This window comes from Mirounga leonina, unplaced genomic scaffold, assembly GCF_011800145.1.
Source record: "Mirounga leonina isolate KUSES-001 unplaced genomic scaffold, KU_Mleo_1.0 Mir_101595, whole genome shotgun sequence".
NCBI lineage: Eukaryota > Metazoa > Chordata > Mammalia > Carnivora > Phocidae > Mirounga > Mirounga leonina.
In genome coordinates, this window is record NW_023270158.1 from 9,495,174 (window position 1) to 9,511,464 (window position 16,291).

At 38.0% G+C, this 16,291-nt stretch overlaps 1 long non-coding RNA gene across 1 annotated transcript; it reads left to right on the top strand.

Moving 5' to 3' along the window:
* The first annotated feature begins 624 nt into the window (after nucleotides 1-624).
* Nucleotides 625-2,400, top strand: LOC118005432. Its single transcript, XR_004677831.1, has 3 exons — nucleotides 625-835; nucleotides 940-1,023; nucleotides 2,348-2,400. It is a non-coding gene; the product is annotated as an uncharacterized LOC118005432 (long non-coding RNA).
* The last annotated feature ends 13,891 nt before the right edge of the window (nucleotides 2,401-16,291 follow it).

Sequence of the window (16,291 nt, forward strand, 5' to 3'; positions counted from 1 at the left end):
TCTAGTTGGATACAAGATCCTATTCATGCCCTTTTGATCAAACTTATTAATCAGATTATTTATATTTTCTATATACTACTAATTTTTGGTCTATGTGACAACAATTACTAACAAAGGTATATGTTATATCAGTTTCTCCTCATACTTCTGTCAATTTTTGCTTTATGTTATTTGAAGATATCATTAGGTACACATATAATTTCAGAATTAGTGTCTCTTCCTGACAAGTTGAGTGTTATCTTTATGTAGTTACTATCTTTATTCCTTTTAAAAATATATATTTATTTATTTGCTTGCTGAACAGGGAGCCCGATGCAGGGCCCAATCCCAGGACCCCGAGATCATGACCTGAGCCAAAGGCAGACACTTAACCAACTGCGCCACCCAAGCATCCCGCTATCTTTATTTCTAATAACCCATTTTGCCTTGAAAACTATTTTGTCCAATATGAACAGAGCTACTCTAGCTTTCTTCTGGTTAGTGTCTGCCTAGCATATCCATTTCCATCTTTTCATATTTTCAATCTTTTTATGTGTCAGAGACTGGCTAGATGCTCACTAATTCCATTTCTTCTTCCTGGAAACACAGGAAGAAGCCCAGCCTCTGCAGTTATGTTGGGACCACTGAGGAATGTAGACAGAAGCAATGTATGCCACTTCCAGGCTTGGCCCCTAAAATGCTGTGCATAGTCTTAAATGTGCTCTCTCCGCTGCTCACATGGCTCAAGGCAAAGAACTCCAAGATGGTAGAACTAGGATCGACAGATACCAGATTCCCATGTCACTGATTGAAGGAGTGACAGCCAAAGCAGGAACCTTACCTGATGAACTATGATGTGAGCAAAAATTAAACCTTGTGTTAAGCCCCAGTGAACTTAGGGGTTGTTTGTACCAGCAGCTAACATGAATTATTCTGATATACCACGTCTTTGTATTTTAGGTTTTCTCTAGGATACAACAAATATCTGGATTGTTTTGTTTTGTTTCATTTTAGTCCAATCTGAGGATATCTTTCTTTTGACTGGTGAGTCTAGAACATTTACACTTTATTGTGATTTTAATTAGTTGTTGGTATGTGGAATTCTCTTTACCATTTTATTTTGTGATGTCTATCCTGCTTTTTCTGTATCTTCTCTGCTTCCTATTTTCTTTCAGATTATGCTTTTGATTCCGTATTTTCCCTTCTATTGGTTTGGAAGTTGTATACTCTCTCTCTCTTCTTAGTTATTACTCTTAAATTTCAGCATGTGTACTCAAAATCTAAATCAATAGCTTCACTCCTCCCAAACTATCCAAGGGCCTTAGGATGGCTAATCACCATCCTCTTGTCTTAAAAGTTATTGTTATCTAATATTTTAGCACCATCTTATTTTTAACCTCCAAATGAGACGTTCTTGTTGTTCTATAAATCTCAGACTTTCCTTCTGGGATCATTTCTCTTTATCCTAATGTATCCTAATCTTAAAAGCTCCTTTAATGAGCATCTTTTGGTGATAACTCTTTCAGATTTGGGTTTTCTGAAAATGCCCTCATTTCACCCTATTCTTAAATACATCATTTAAGTAGGTGTCAAATTCTACCTAGACGGTGGTTTTCTCTCAGCAATCTAAAGTTATTGTTCCATTCTTGCTGCCAGGCTAGTTCCTTTTAGATGATCTCTCTTTCCTCTCTGACAACTTTTAAGATTTTCTCTTTGCATTGTGTGCTCTTCAGTTATACGGAAGATTAATTCTCCCACATTCTCTCTCCTCTATGTCTCCATTTTTTCTCACTTTACTGTCCTGTGAGAGTCTGGCTTTATGCAGACATCTCAGTTCCAATTCCCTACCTTCCCTGAGTCCAAGATCTTGTCTCCCACACACATGAGGTCGTTAAAACCCAAGACTTTAGGTTCCTGAGAGTGACGAACGTGCCTGGAGTCATCAGTCACAGACCATAGTTTGGAGCTCCCTCTTTATCTTTCACTCCCAAGGATTTTCCTTCTTATAAGCCTAATGATAGCTTTTTTTTTTTTTAAAGATTTGTTTATTTTGGAGAGAGTGAGAGTGGGGGGAGGGGGAGGGGGAGAGGGACAAGCAGACTCCATGCTGAGCACGGAGCCCAAACAGGGCTCCATCTCAGGACCCTGAAATCATGACGCAAGCGTAAACCAAGAGTCAGAGGCTTAGTCTGACTGCACTACCTAGGCACCCCTCAACAATGCCTTTTAAAAGATGTTTTTCTGTATTTTATTTAGGGTTTCTTTGGTTTTTGTGGTGGAATGGTTTTTCAGAATATTTAGTCCACCATTTTCTCATCATAAATGAAAGTCCACATTGTCACTTCTTTCTGTTGAATTATATCCTCAGGATAAAATCTTGAGAGTGGTTCTACTTACTGCATCAGAGATTTTAAGCATTTTTATAGCTGTTCACATGCATTGTTGGATTGCTCTCCAGCCATTCTCTTCTTGAGTGGTGAGTACTATATTTGTTTATTCATCCACTTCATGGAGGCAGAGTGGTATCAGTAGAATATGGGCTCTGAATCAATCAAACTTGGCTCTCCCTCTCCCTACCCCATCTCTCTCTCTCCTTCCACTCTTCACATATATCGAGAATAGAGAAATATTTTCCTTACAAGTTTTGTTGTGGTTTGAGATGTGAGAGAATTAAAAAAGAAGGCACCACTTGAGAAGGAGAGAACGAAGATACACGTAGAACTTCTGGCTAAAAATGCTGGCTTCAATATCTATCTTAGTTTCAGCTCCATCCTCAAACCCCAATAAAATTATAGTAAAGAGATTTTTTTAAGGCATAAACTTTCAATGATAAAAAGAGAACAGAGGGAACAGAGACAAAATTTTGTCAGTTGGAAAACTTACAAATGATAGTTGACATAGCAGTTCTGAGAAACTAACTTAAACTGGCCTTGAGGAAGACTAAGAAACCACTTTACACCATGGGCCCCCCACAAGACTCAAGAATTGGCAACAGCTAACAAGTTACCTTTGGAAGTGAAGGGTGAAGGAAAAGGATTTGGCTGAAGATCTGTGTAAGAAGTAGTTAGAACACCAAATCCCTTTCCCGGTTACGGGTTGAATTGTATCCTGTCCTCTCCCTGAGAAAAGATGTTTTGAAGTCCTAACCGGCAGTGTACCTCGGAACGTGACCTTATTTGGAAGTAGAGTTGTGGCAGATGTAATTAGTTAAGATGAGGTCATACTAGAGTAGGGTGGGCCCCTAATCCATTTGGACTGGTGTCTTCAACAGAATCAGTTAAAACAGGAATTGAAGTGGTTGCCTCTAAGGATCAGAAAATGGGGGAAAGAGAGGCAGAGCCTAGTGGATTTTATAAAATAATCATTATAGAACTATATGACCTTTAAAACTCTGTGCAAGTATGCATTTGATTTTAAAAACTAAAAAAAAAATTTTTTTTAAACACAAGAAAGCAGGAGAATTGTTGGGAGAGAGACAAAACTGTGCCAGAATAGACCATTCTTAGCTTGCTCAAGCTGGTTGTGCAATTTCCGGAAATTTCATGAGCCACTTGTTAAATACAGCCATTATTAAAAATGAAATTGTATAAACTTATGATTAAGTAAACTATTATATTAAAACCACAGTTAGATACTCAAAACTCATCACTTCTGGGGTGCCTGGGTGGCTCAGTCCGTTAAGCATCTGCCTTCGGCTCAGGTCATGATCCCTGGCAGGGTCCTGGGATTGAGCCCCGCATTGGGCTCCCTGCTCAGCGGGGAGTCTGCTTCTCCCTCTCTTTCTGCCCCTCCCTGTGCTCATGCTCTCTCTCCCTCTCTCAAATAAATAAAATCTTTGAAAAAAAACTCATCACTTTTTTTTAAAGAATTTTTTTTAAAGATTTTTTATTTATTTGATAGAGACACAGCAAGAGAGGGAACACAAGCAGGGGGAGTGGGAGAGGGAGAAGCAGGCTTCCCGTTGAGCAGAGAGCCCAATTGGGGGCTCGATCCCAGGACCCTGGGATCATGACGTGAGCCAAAGGCAGACGCTTAACGACTGAGCCACCCAGGCGCCCCCCCCCTTTTTTAAAGATTTTATTTATTTATTTGACAGAGAGAGCAAGACAGCGAGAGAGGGAACATAAGCAGAGGGAGTGGGAGGGGGAGAAGCAGGCTCCCCACTGAACAAGGAGCCCGACGCGGAACTCGATCCCAGGACCCTGGGATCATGACCTGAGCTGAAGGCAGCCGCCTAACAACTGAGCCACCCAGGCGCCCCCAAACTCATCACTTCTTAATTACTTTACATTTTACTATGATGCTCTGGTCTCAATGTTACTTATATGTATTGCATCTGTCTGGTAGAAATGCCAAATAACAGTGTGTGCTGGACATCTCTGCTCACCTCTGTGTTGTGGTATCATGTTGGTTGTTTATTTCTTAAACTTTTTAATTAAGTATAACACATTTATAGAAAACCAGATAAAACAAATACACAGCTTAATGAATTATTGTAAGGCAACAGACTTTTGTAACTACCATCCATGTCAGAAAAAGAACCATGGTGGACCACCGCCGAAATTCTCCACTTGCTCCCCCTTTCCTACGAGTAACTGTACTTCTGACTTTTCTGGTAACCATGTCATTACTTTATAGTTTCATCACCTAAGTATGCATCCACAAACACAAACACTACGGTTTCCTTTCCCCTATTATCTTTATATGGCTTTTACCTCTTTTTAATCTGGAGGTTCCCCACCCACCGCTTTTTGTCCCCCTTACAATTTGTTGACAAACCTGATTGTTTATCTATAGCATCTCCCATGATCTGAATTTTGCTGTTTGAATTCCTGTAGGATAGCTTAACATGTTCTTCTGCCCTCTGTATTTCCTGGAAGTTGGTAGGTGGATCTAGAGACTCGTTCTTTATTATTAACAACAATGACAACAGCCAAATTACTAATTCAGCAACTATGTATTGAACATTTACTACATGCCTGAATGGGACGCTATAAAAAGACGAAGTCATTTTTTTAAGGACTTTCATTAATTCAGGCAACTGACAGGATCTTCTTGAGGGACAAATTGTTCTGGTTCACTCCGTAACATTCGTTTGATTGCCAACTCAGAAGGCATCTCCAAAAGTGTTAGGCCTTCTATGCAAAACATACATTAACTGACAAAGGGACTCCTGGTAATAGTATGGCAGTAATGCAGCAGGGCCTTCCTGGCAAAATCAGTAACTGTTCCACTTGTACAGAAACCTCTGTCTGTTTTTCAAGGCTGGTTTTAACACCGGTACATTTACCAAGCACTACCGACAATGATTGCAAATTTCATAGGGACAGTTTGCAGGAACTCAGCAATAAAGGATTTTTAAAAAGAAGAGGAGGGGAAATGTCATTACATATTTCTAAGTAATCAGAACCTTAAGTTAAAAAAAGGACACAAAATAATAAGATTTTATAACTTGATGCTTTCTACAGCTTTTTCCTATGATAAAGCAATAATAGTCTCTCTAACGAATGCTAATTACTTTTAGAATAATACTGACAACTTGAAATGTTGATTTGCTGAAAATCAAACATGAAGGCTTCCTGTTCACGAACAGTACTTGGCTGAATTGTTTTGACTGTGGTTTAAAATAGTTTTGTGGCTTATTTTCATAGTGTTCTAGTGAACATTTTATGTTATATGTATGTTATGTTTATAAAATTAGTTTAGTTTTAGGAACACGAACTTAATTCACCTCTACTATTAAATCTTTGCTTGGAAGTAAGGTAGGATGTTCAGATTTGTGGACCAAGAAGATAGGAAAGAGTGAAGATTGCCCCAAGCCTCAAAATTTTCAACCCTACTCTATAATTTTACAATATTATATTCAGCTATGATTCATAGAAATGACATTAAGTTTAAAATATTCATGTGTATCATTTTTAAAGTTCTCCAAGAGGAAGTCATTTCCTTCTGTATTTTTGGAAAAGTGAATATTCATTTCTCCCTCATAATATTAAATTATGACAATCCTTGGCATTCAAATTAACCTGTCAAATTATATTCTCCAAAATTCTCCAACATTTGCAGAGATATGAGAACTTCTAAAAGTGAAAATATTAAAGATACAATGGTTATCGGCCAGACTGAAAAAATAAATACCAAAAATTACACCATTCCATCATGGAATATTAAGAATCAAACACAACCAGAGCTTATTTTGGATCAATAATCATTACGGGTTTCTATAAATAAAAAGCCTCCAGTGTTAAAAAACATTGGATCAGCATTTCCGGAAATCTATGACTAATGCCATTATACTATCTGTCCCAGGGAGTTTTATTATGACATCATCTCTTCAGAAACTTTAAATATTAATCCATAGGTTATTCTCAGCATGCAATCCATTACTTTTTTTTCTCAGAGTACTTTCTCATTTAGCACAAGCAAGTTAATGTAATTCTTCCAACACACTAAAGAAAATAGGATCAGATCATGATATTCAGGTTTACATCAATTTAAAGTAAGTAAAAATGCTCTATGCAAAGACTATGCATTGCCAGTTCCTTTTTGCCTTCCCAGATTATTTCTGTGAAAGCACAGCATCAAAGGAATATTATTTTTGACAAAAATTTTACAGTGTCACTCCCAGGAATATATTTCTACAGTTTGAGCAATTTTGAAATAAATTACATCATGATATTCATATTTCCCTTCTAAAAAAACGCAAATCTTTCTCTGGAAGGTAATTTTTCTCTCTGTCTCCAAAACGTGATTCCCTACCCAGCTGTGGCAGGTGCTGTACACGTGCTGGCCTAGCCCTTTGCCTTTACTACTTTGGGGCACACAGCGTAACTGCCAACCTAGCAGCCCCTGACCACCTTTTGTTTCTTATTCATAAAATTCTGTATTCATGTTTAATGGCATCATTAGGAAGACCATGGCAATGTGCTGATGGTAAACAACTTTTTAAATTTAAACCTGGGGGTGGCGCCTGGGTGGCCCAGTTGGTTGAGCGTCTGCCCTTGGCTCAGGTCGTGCTCCCCAGGGTCCTGGGATGGAGCCCCGCATCGTGCCCTCCCCAGCGGGGAGTCTGCTTCTCCCTCTCCCTCTGCTGCTCCCCCCACCCCACCGTTCGTGCTCGCGCTCTCTCTCTCTCAAATAAACAAAATCTTTAAAAATAAATAAATAAATTTAACCCTGGGAAATTGTGATTTTGTAAATTGTCAGTATAAACAGCTGCAAAAAGAAGAGCAGGGTGGATTGAAAGACAAATGCGAAACCTGGAAAAGGAATAAATATTGGTAGCAACAGGTAAAACTGATGCTTTTGTTTTTGTTTTTGATAAGCAGACTGACCTTTGTTCAGGGCATTTTGCTGCTGGAGCCCACTGCGGCTGGTTTTTACCTGCAGACCAGGAGTGCCAATTAACACCCCTTGGGAGGGGCTCTCACTCAGTGCCTGAAAGAAGCCGGTGTGTAAATATCCCAGCTCTTTCTGTCTCTGGTGGAATAACTGAGGAGCGTGTGTGTGTGTGTGTGCGCGCGCGCGTGTGTGTGTGTGTGTGTGTGTGTGTGTGTGTGTGTGTGACCCTGGTTCTCAGAACCTTCCCAGCACAATTAAATTCTAGTCCCCCTCGGTAGTAACAAACTTAATAACGCACACTATTGGCTGTCTTGTCTTCCTTGTCTTACTTCCTTAGTAACTTCCTCTTTCTCCTACTGAGATTTTCATTTATTTGTTTTTGGACCTTCCAAATAAACTACTTGCACTGGAATCCTTAGAGTCAGCTTCTGGGAAAATCAACCTAAGACTCACCAGCCCTTACTGCTTTGGCTCATTCTTTCCTCCAAATTTGAGTTCAGTTGTCATTTCCTGATTTTATAGTGCAGTGAAGAGAGCACATGTCAACTTAGTTAGGAAATGACTCTTCCGCTCCTTCTGACCATCCAGTCTTCTTTTTATGCTGTGTCAAGGATAGTCATTTTAATTCCTTTGCTAATGCTCCAAGGTATAGATCTCTACGATTGAATTTGGCTACCTGGAGAGGGGAAAAAATGGGGTCTCTGGTGTCTCTATAGTCAAATCAAGGTCCCAAGCAGTACTTGGTGATTTAATGAGTGTCTTTCAGATTTAAAATTCTATGAGTTTTAGCACCAATTCTATGGAAACTCTTCCAGAAAATTGAAAAGGGGGGAATACTTCCCAACTCATTTTGAAGACAATATAGTACCCAAACCAGACAAAAGAAGTACAGAAAAGAAAATTACACGACAGTATCACTCGTGAGCTCAGACACAAAAATCCTTAAAAAAATTTAGCAAATCAAATCCAGGAATATATAAAAAGGAATATACACCACGACCAAGTGGAGTTTATTCCAGGATGTAAAGGTTCAATATTCAAAAATCAATTAGTGTAATCCATCATATCAACATGCTGAAGTAGAATAATCACATGATATAAATGATGAAGAAAAAGGATTTAACAAAATTAAACACTCATAATAAACACTCAGCAAATTGGGAATTAGGGGAACTTCCTCAATTTGATAAAGAGCATCTAAAAAAAATTCTATAGCTAACCTCAGACATAATGGTAAAAGGCTGAATGCTTTCCTCCTAAGATCAGGAAGAAGGTAAGAATGTCCACTTTCACTACTCTTTTTTTCTTTTAGTTTTTATTTAAATTCCAGTTAGTTAACGTACAGTGTTATATTAGTTTCAGGTGTACAATATAGTGATTCAGCACTTCCATACATCACCCGGTGCTCATCACAAGTGCCCTCCTTAATCACCATCACCTGTTTTACCCACCCACCCACCCACCTCCCCTCTGGTAATCCTCAGTGTGTTCTCTATAGTTAAGAGTCTGTTTCTTGGTTTCTCTCTCTCTCTTATTTTTCCCTTTGTTTTCGTTTCTTAAATCCACGTATGAGTGAAATCATATTTATCTGTCTCTGACTTATTTCGCTTAGCGTAATACTCTCTAGTTTCATCCATGTCAATAGATTTCATTCTGTTTTACAACTGAATAATATTCCATTATATATATATATATATATATATATATGCGCCACATCTTCTTTATTCATTCATCAATCGATGGACACTTAGGTTGCTTCCATATCTTGGCTGTTGTAAATAATGCTATAAACATAGAAGTACATGTATCCCTTTGAATTGGTGTTTTTGTATTCTTGGAGTAAATACCCAGGAGTACGATTGCTGGATCATAGGGTAGTTCTATTTTGAACTTCTTGAGGAACTCCATACTGTTTTCCACAGTGGCTGCACCCGTTTGCATTCCCACCAACAGTGTCCAAGTGTTCCTTTGTCTCCACATTCTCTCCAGCACCTGTTGTTTCTTTTGTGTTGTTGATTTTAGCCATTCTGACAGGTGTGAGGTGATATCTGATTATGGGTTTGATTTGCATTTCCCTGATGGTAAACTATGTTGAGCATCTTTCCTTGTGTCTGTTGGCCATCTGAATGTCTTTTTTGGAGAAATGTCTGTTCATACTTTCTGCTCATTTTTTATTGGATTATTTTTCTGGGGGGGTGTTGAGTTGTATAAGTTCTTTATATATTTTGTGTTTATCATGAACAGTACTTGGCTTTATCAAGTATGTTATTTGCAAATATCTTTATCAAATATGTTATTTGCAAATATGTTATTTGCAAATATCTTCTCCCATTCTGTAGGTTGCCTTTAGTTTCATTGATTGTTTCCGTTGCTGTGCAGAAGCTTTTTATTTTGATGGAGTCCCAGTAGTTTATTTTTGTTTTTGTTTCCCTTGCCTCCGGAGACATATCTAGAAATATGTTGCTATGGCCAATGTCAGAGAAGTTGCTGCTTATGTTCTCTTCTAGAATTTTTGTAGTTTCAGGTCTCACCTTTAGGTCTTTCATCCATTTTGAATTTATTTTTGTGAAGGGTGTAAAAAAGTGGTCCAGTTTCTTTCTTTTGCATGTTGCTGTCCTGTTTTCCCAACACCATTTGTTGAAGAGACTGCTGTTTTTCCATTGGATATTCTTTCTTCCTTTGTCAAAGATTAATTGACCATATAGTTGTGGGCTTATTTCTAGGTTTTCTATTCTGTACTATTGGTCTATGTATCTATTTTTGTGCCAGTATCATACTGTTTTGATAACTGCTGCTTTGTTACATAACTTGAAGTTCGAAATTGTGAGGGATGCCTCCAGCTTTGCTTTTTCAAGATTGCTTTGGCTATTTGGGGCCTTTTGTGTTTCTATACAAATTTTAGGATTGTTTGTCCTAGTTCTGTGAAAAATGCTGTTGGTATTTTGATAGGGATTGCATTAAATATGTAGATTGCTCTGGGTAGTACAGACATTTTAACAATATTTGTACTTCCAATCCATGAACATGGAATGTCTTTCCATTTCTTTGTATCCTCTTCAATTTCTTCATCAGTGTTTTATAGTTTTCAGAGTCAGGTCTCTCACCTCTTTGGTTAGGTTTATTCCTAGGTATCCTATTGTTTTTGATGCATTTGTAAATGGGATTGTTTTCTTAATTTCTCTTTCTGCTGCTTCCTTATTGGTGTATAGAACTGCAACAGATTTCATCAATAAGGATGATGTTAGCTGTGGGTTTTTCATAGATGGCCTTTATTATGTTGAGGTATGGTCCCTCCAAACCTACTTTGTTGAGGACTTTTATCATGACTGGATTACTTTCACCACTCTTATTCAGCATAGTACTGCGAGTCCTAGCCAGTGCTTTATTGAAAAAAAGAAAAAAGAAAAGGAAAATAAGATCAGAAAGAAAGATTGAAAGCTATCCCTATTTGCAGATGGCATTATTGTCTACATAGAACATCCCAAGGAATCTACAGAAAAAAACCACAAAACTTGTAGTACTAATGAGTTCAGCAAGGATGCAGAGTACAAGATAAATACACAAAAATCCATCTATTCCTGTAAACTAGCAATAAACATGTGGAAACTGAAATTTAAAACAATACCATTTAAAATCACTACCCCTTCAAAAAAAAACCCAAAACTAGGTAGGAATATAAAAAACATGTAAAGGATCTGTATGCTGAAAAATGTTTAATGTTGCTGAAGAAAACCAAAGATTTAAATAAATGGAGAAGCATAACGTGTTCATGAATTGGCAGACAATATAGTAAAGATGTCAGCTCTCTCCAAATTGATTTCCTGTCAAAATCCCAGCAAGACTTTTTTTTATAGATATAGACAAGTTTATGCTAAAAGTTATATGGAAAGGCAAAGGAATTCGAATAGCTTAAACAATTTTGAAAAAGAGGAATAAAGTGGGAACAATCACTCTATAGCTACAGTATAAACGACACTGTGATATTGGTGGAGAAAGACACACATAGATCAACAGACGAGAACCCAGAAATAGACCAAAACAAATACACCAAATTGATTTTCAACAAACATGCATAAGCAATTCAATGGAGGAAGAACAGTCTTGTCAACAAATGGTACTTAAATAATTGGACATCCATAAACAAAAGAAGAAGAAAAAGGGGGAGAGGGAGAAGGAGAAGGAGAAGAAGAGGATTACCTTTAACCTCACACCAATGTTTCTCATCTTTGGAGCTTGTCTCCTTCTGGTTAATTTTTTTTTATATATTATGTTATGTTAGTCACCAATGGTTAATTTTTCATATGCCGTTAATAGTGTTTCCAGTTATCTTTTCTGAAAGGGACATGACTCCTTAAGTGTCTGAAACTATTTGCCCTTGCACAGGAAGAAGAGCTGGAACAGGGGCTGAATTATAGAGTCACATTCCTTCTCTGACAGAACTGCATTTTTTCTCTCCTTTGGTTCCAGACTTGAAGCTCCATGCTGGTGAAATTAGTAATACTTAATAGTATTTTGGTCAGATTGAAATGAGAGATCAACAGTGATAACGGGCAAAGCAGTATGAACAAATTTTTTTAATTTAAGTTTTATGTTTTCTTACCTTTTATTTACTTCCTCCCTGACCTTACTAAAATGGTTCACATTTTAGCCAAAAGTTGAAGCGCATTGATTGAAGAAGTTTAAGTCTGTAAGTAAAAAGATGAATAATTTTCAAAGAGGAGAAACATAACAGCCTTTTAATCCCTGTTTTTCTGCTTTTGATAACTAATAAATGGTAGGTGCCTAGTCAAGCATGACCATGATTACAATCTTCACATAGAAAATTGGGCCGGGGAAAAATATTCTCAAGACACAATACGCAAATTTTAATTTAAAAAAATTTCAACTGCTTTGTTGAGGTATAATTGACAAACAGTGAATTGCACTTATTGAAAAGACAATTTGATAAGTTTTGACATAGATATGTGCCCATAAAACCATCCCCACAATCAAAATAGTGAACATATCCTCCATCACCCACAAAAGTGTCCTCGTGCCGCTTTGGTCCCTCCCTTCTGCCTTTCCCAGCCCCCATCTCCAAGCAACCACTGATCTGCTTTCTGTCAGTATAAAAGAGTTTGCATTTTCTAGAGTTCTGTAATAAATGGAATCAAATAGCATGTGCTCTCTTTTGGTCTGGCTTCTTTCACTCAGCATAATTATTTTGAGATTCATCATGTTGCATGTATCAATAGTTCATGGGAGTAGCATTCCATTGTTTGGATAGACCACATTTTATTTATCCGTTCATGAGTTGACGGACATTTGGATAGTTTTTACTTTTTGACTCTTAAGAATAATGCTGCTATGAATATTCGTGTACAACGTTTACTCCCTACCTGTGGAAACCACTGATCCCTATTTTGTCTTTATAGTTTTGCCTTTTTCCAGAATGCCACATAAATGAAATCACAGTGTGAGGTTTTTGAGCCCTGCTTCTTCTTTCACTTATCATAATGCATTTGACATTCTTCCATGTTGTTGCATGCATCAGTAACTTATTCCTTTGAATTTTTTTTTAAAGAGAGAGTGCACCTGAGCTGGGGCGGGGGGGCAGAGGGAGCGGGAGAGAGAGAGAGAATCTTAAGCAGGCTGCACGCCATCGCAGGGCTCGATCTCACGACACTGAGATCATGACTTGAGCCAAAATCAAGAGTTGGACACTTAACCAACCGAGCCACCCAGGCTCCCGGAATTCATTCTTTTTTAATGATGAGTATTATTCCGTCTTATTGATGTACCACTGTTTGTTCACCCACTCACTAGTTGAAGTATATCTGGGTTGTATCCAGTTTTTTACAATTCTGAATAAAGCCCCCATACAACATTAGCATGCAGAGTTTCATCTAAATGTATGTTTTCATTTTTCTTGGGTAGATCGCTGAGTGGTATGGCAAGTTGTATTAGTTTCCTATTGCTGCTAAAACAAATTTCCACAAGCTTGTGTATCAAAACAACACGAATGTATTCTCTTATAGTTCTGGAGGTCGGATGTCCAGCATGAGTCTTAAGTGGCTAAAATCAAGGTGCCACTAGGGCTGATTCCTTCTGGAGGTTCTGAGTAGAGAATCCTTTTCCTTGCCTTTTTCAGCTTCTGGTGGCTACTTGTATTCCTTCTTCAGGTGGAATAATACAGGAGGATGGATGGAGGCCCCTTCTTCCATCTTCAAAGCGTATCACTCCAATCTCTACTTCCATCATCACATCACCTTCTCCTCTTACTCTGAATCGTTGTGCCCCTCTTACAAGGACCATTGTGATTACATCAGTCCCACCCAGATAATCCAAGATAATCCCTTCATTTCAGGATCCTTAATTGAATCACACCTGCAGCTTGTTCTTTTTGCCATATAAAGGAACTTTAACAAATGCCAGGGATTGTGATGTGGGCATATTTGGGGGGCTATTATTTAGCCTATCTATATTTAACTTCATAAGAAACTGCCCAACTGGTTTCCAAAGTGGCTGTAACATTTTGCATTCCCACCAGCAATGTATGAAAGTTCTAGTTGCCCCACATCCTTGCTTTGCCCTTGATACTATCAGTCTTTCTAATTTTAGTCGTTCTAGAGGGAATAGAGTGGTATTTCATTATGGTTTTAATTTGCATTTCCCTAATGACTCATGATGTCCAACAACTTTCCTTGTGCTTTTTTTTTGTCATCCATACATCTTATTCAGTGAAGTGTCTGTTAAAATTTTTTGACTATTTTTTTTAGTTGGGTTGTTTGTGCTCTTATTATTGAGTTTTGAGAGTTCATCATGTATTCTGCTTACAATATTTTTTATCAGGTATGTGTTTTGCAAAGATTTTCCTCAGGCTATGATTTGTCTTTTACCTTTTCTTATGGTTTTCTTTTTCCTTTTCTTAACAATGTTTTTCCAAGAGCAGAATTTTGATGAAGTCCAATTAATCAGTTTTTTATGGATTGTCCTTATAGTGTCAGAGATAAGAAATCCTTGTCTAACCCAGGTCACAAAGATTTTCTTCTGTGTTTTCTTCTAAAAGTTTTATTGTCTTAGGTTTTACATCTAGGTCTATGATCTATACTTAGTTCATTTATGTACATGATGCTAGGTATCCAATGAGGTTCTTTTGTTTGTTTGTTTGTTTGTTTGTTTTGAATGAATGTTCAGTGGTTCCAGCAACATCTGTTGAAGATATTATCTTTCTAAAAATTGCCTTTTCACCTTTGTCAAAATTCAGTTCACCATATATATGTGGGTTTATCTCTGGACTCTCTGTTCTATTCCACATACCTATGAGTCTACTTTTTGCCAATACCACAATTTCTTGATTACTCTAGCTTTATATTATATCTTAAAATCAGTCACTGTGAGTCTTCCAGCTTTGTTCTTTTTCAAAACTGTTTTGACTATTCTAGTTCCTTTGCTTTACCATATAAATTTTAGAGTCCACTTGACAATTTCTACAAAAAGTCTTTCTGGGATTTGGGCTGGGATTGCATGGAATCTACCTGTCAACTTGGGGAGAATTGACATTATGTTATCTTTTTTTTTTTTTTAAAGATTTTATTTATTTATTTGACAGAGAGATAGAGAAACAGCACAAGTAGGCAGAGTGGCAGGCAGAGAGAGAGGGAGAAACAGGCTTCCCGCTGAGCAGGGAGCCCGATGCGGGGCTCGATCCCAGGACCCTGGGATCATGACCTGAGCCGAAGGCAGCCGCTTAGCCGACTGAGCCACCCAGGCGCCCCGACATTATGTTATCTATTACTGCATAACATATTAGCCCCATATTAAGCAGTCTGCAATCAAGTTGTCAGCCAGGGCTGAGTTGAAGGCTCAATTAGGGGAAGTTCTGCTTCCGAACTCACATGGTTATTGGCAAGATTCAGTTCCTTGCAGGCTACTGGCTGGAATCCTATCTCAGTTCCTTGACCAATGGGCCTCTCTATAGAGCAGCTCACAAAATGGCAGCTAGCTTTCCTCAGAGTAGGAGAGTGAGAGTGTGCTCAAGACCAGAGCCACAGACTCTTTACAGTCTCATCTGGGAAGCAAGGTCATTTTTGCCACTTTTTAAAAATTAGAGGTGCATGACTACCCATGGTGTTTTGTTGCCCACACTCAAGAGAAGGGAGTTATGCAAGGGTGTGAATACCAAAAGTTAGGGACCATCAGGGGGTATCTTAAAGGCTGCCTGCCACAGACATCTTAACAATGAGTTTTCCAAGGGCGCCTGGGTGGCTCAGTCGTTAAGCATCTGCCTTCAGCTCAGGTCATGGTCCCAGGGTCCTGGGATCGAGCCCAGCTTTGGGCTCCCTGCTCGGCGAGAGGCCTGCTTCTCCCTCTCCCACTCCCCCTGCTTGTGTTTGTTCCCTCTCTTGCTGTCTCTCTCTCTGTCAAATAAATAAATAAAATCTTCTTTAAAAAAACAATGAGTTTTCCAATTTATGAAGACATTATTTATCTAGGTCTTCTTTGATTTTTTTCACTGATGTTTTGTAAATTACAGCATACAGATCTTGCACATATTTTGTAAGAATCATGCCTAAGGATTTCCTATTTCTGGTGCTTTTGTAAATAGCATTTACATTTTAATGTAATTTAAATTTTTAAATTTCAAATTGTTTATTGCTGGTATACAGAAATACAGTAGTATTGTATATTGTATACATATTGTATATTGACCTAATGTTCTATGACCTTGCTAAAGCCACTTATTAGTTCTAGTCGTTTTTTGGTAGACTTCTCGGGTTTTTCTACATAGGCAAGTTGTTTGTCAATAGAAAGTTTTATTTCTTCTTTTCCGATATGTGTGCCTTTTCTTTTTCTGGCCTTTTTCACTGGCTAGGACTTCAGTACAATGATGAATATTGCTCACTATTCCTTCTTACATCCCAGATGTTCTTGCTAGGATCATTTTTATCCTTCTGGAATATGTTCTTTAAAAGTTTATTTAATGATGTCT